This window comes from Cydia splendana, chromosome 21 (assembly GCF_910591565.1).
Source record: "Cydia splendana chromosome 21, ilCydSple1.2, whole genome shotgun sequence".
Taxonomy (NCBI): Eukaryota; Metazoa; Arthropoda; class Insecta; order Lepidoptera; family Tortricidae; genus Cydia; species Cydia splendana.
In genome coordinates this window covers 4,225,404-4,228,679 of record NC_085980.1, presented here as the reverse complement: position 1 = coordinate 4,228,679, position 3,276 = coordinate 4,225,404, and positions in this window count along the sequence as shown.

Below are 3,276 nucleotides of genomic sequence, written 5' to 3'. Positions count from 1 at the left end.
ACGTGTCTAATGGAGCTGCCATCACGTCAATAAACTTTGCTTTCTATAATCTTGTACAAACTTCCAACACAGTGCATTCAGTGGCAGTAACTCAACTAAGACCATTAACGTGTCAATGATTTCAATACAAAAAGTAATAACTGTATATAATAAGCAAAAACGGCGTATGACGCCCCTGGCGGATTCCATTTTGTTTTTCTTCCTTGACTTCTCGGCGGCAAAACTTATTGGCCCGGGGCGCCAAATTTCAAAATATGCCCCTGATAATGTGTATATGTCGCAGTCAAAAGTGTGAACTGGTCAAAAGAACTTTTAACCGACAAAAACAGGCAAGACTGCTTTTGACTGAGCATGTTGGTCAAAAGTAGTTTTACCTGAAAATCATTGGTTAATAGTAATTGTGACTGTTACTATCAGTCAAAAGTACTCGCAGAAATAGGTAGGTTAGGGTTATTTTTTTTTTGCTACGCCCTAAAAACGAAACTGTTCCCAGAGATAGGTAGGTTAGGGTTATTTTTTTTTTGCTACGCCCTAAAAACGAAACTGCTGCCAGAAATAGGTATGATTTTCAGGTAAAACTACTTTTGACCAACATGCTCAGTCAAAAGCAGTTTTGCCTTTTTTTGTCGGTTAAAAGTTCTTTTGACCAGTTCACACTTTTTTTAATTTTTTTTAATTTATTTAGGCTCACAAAACAGGTTACAGTCATTGCGTTTACATGCATATTAGAGGCGTACAGCGTTCTGAACTGGACTCTAACCCTAAATATGTGTGCACATTAAGAACAAAATTTACATGCGATAAATTTGTGTCTAAATATCAAATAATCATTCAAATATGTCAAACTTATGGTATCAAAATTACAAACAGTTATAAGCATAAATCATGTCAATATTACATCGTGTTCGTACAAGTGAGGAGAGACATTATTAATATTATTATGAAAATTACAATAGAATAACAGAGAATTACAATATCTAACAAAGTGCTTTTTTAATGCTAATTTTGAATTTAGGTAGATTATTATTAAAGATGTCGAGAGAAGGATGTTCAGCAACTGTGTCGTTGTACAATCGACACATTCTGGTAACCGGATTATAATAAGATGTGTTGTTTTTGAAAATTTGTAGCTGGAAAATTCTGTGTGAGGGGTTTCGTGTGTTTATGCGTGTAATTAGGTTAAGTTGTGAAAGGAGGGAAGGACAGTCAATGTATGAGTGAATGATTTTATATAGAAACAATAACTCGCTGTATTGTCTCCGCGTCGACAGATATGGCAAGTTGAAATGTTTAAGCCTACTGGAATACGATCTGTATGTGCGACCAAGCTGAGATCTATAGCAAAGGATATTAAGGAAACGCTTTTGCACCCTTTCCATGCGATCAACGTGAATTTTGTAGTAAGGTGACCAGATTATAGATCCGTATTCCAGAATGCTTCTTATTAAAGAGAAGTAAAGGATTTTAATTGTTTGATTGTTTTTAAAGTCCCGGGAGGCTCTAGTGATAAAACCTAAAAGCTTATTGCAATTGCCGATCAAGTGGTCGTAATGATAATGGAAATTTAATTTTTCGTCGAAGTACACTCCTAGGTCGCGGATGACTTCCTTGCGATTAATTGAGACGTTGTTTAGTGTATAGTCAAAAGTGATTTTATTTTTGGAGTTTGTGAATGAGATCGTGAAGCACTTGTCCGTATTTAAGTACATCCTATTTCTGTTGCACCATTCAGATATAGTCTTGAGATTCTGTTGAAGCATTGTGCAGTCTTCAGTATTCTTAATAGTAGTAAAAATCTTGAGGTCATCCGCATATAAAAGGCAAGGACAGGTCAACTCAGCGACAAGGTCATTTATATAGACAACAAATAAAAGCGGGCCCAAGTGCGATCCTTGTGGTACGCCAGACGTGATGGTAACGGGCGCAGAGAGATGACCTTTGATATTAACAAGTTGGCTTCTGTTCTCTAAGTAAGACTTAATCCATCTCAGCAGATTGCCGTGAACCCCATACCCCTCTAGTTTTCTGATGAGAATAGAATGATCAACCTTGTCGAATGCTTTTGAGAAATCTGTGTATATAGAATCAGTCTGTAATCTTTTAGCAAAAGCGCTGCAGAGATAGTTCTTGTAAACCAATAAATTGGTAATAGTAGATCTGTTTTGTACAAAGCCGTGCTGGCTAGGAGAAATAAAGGCTTTTAAGTGTGAGTAAAAACAACTGTACACTACGGATTCTAGCAATTTTGAAAAAGCAGATAGGATACTTATAGGCCTGTAATTTTTGCATTGATCTTTATCGCCTGATTTGTGGATTGGGATAATAAATGCAGTTTTCCACGCATCTGGAAAATTACCGTTTGATATTGATTTATTGAAGATAATGGAAAGAGGTGGGCTGAGTTCGTCGACACATTTTTTTATGAATGACGCAGGAATGCCGTCAGGTCCAGCCCCCTTGTCACTGTCAAGACGTTTTATTTTAGCCTTTACCTCGTCCACACTGACGCGAGTATCGCAAAGAGTAATATGCGGATAGACTGCATTGGAAATACGAGTAGCATACGTGCATACGTCAGCTGGTTTCTCAAAGACGGAGCCAAAGTAACTAGAGAACATTTCACAGACTTCATTTGTATTTGACGATACGAGATTGTTATATTTCATCGTAACTGGTATCGAGTTAGAACCCTTTTTATAGTTTACGTATCTCCAGAAGTGTTTAATATTATATTTAATGGAGTCTTGTACTGAGTTTACGTATACAGTATAACATTTATCTATCAATTTTTTGCACCTAGCCCGTAATAAATCGAACGTGTCGTAGTCTCGAGGATTACCATATGTTTTATAGCGTCTGTGGTACTTCGACTTCTCTTTCAAGGCCTTTATTAGACCACGACTAAACCAACACGGATAGGTATCAGCTTTTACTCTTTTTGAGGGCGTGTTATTTTTGATAATTTCGTCCAGTTTACTGTGGAAACTATGTACAGCTGTGTTTATGTCAGAATCAGATAAGAGTTTCTCCCAGTCGACCGATCGTAGCTCCTGGCGAAATTTTTCGTAGTTACATTTATTAAAGTTTGGTTTCTGTTGGTTAAAGGAATTGATACATTTTGGTGGCAAGATGACAACATCAAGGTCTATTATTAATGGCGGATGATGTGCATCAGTCCGGCTTAGAGGAGGACTGCAACATATACACAGCGTCACAAATGCTCAACACATACTTTATAAATTTATACATTCAACACAATCTGTTTGAAGTCAGAAA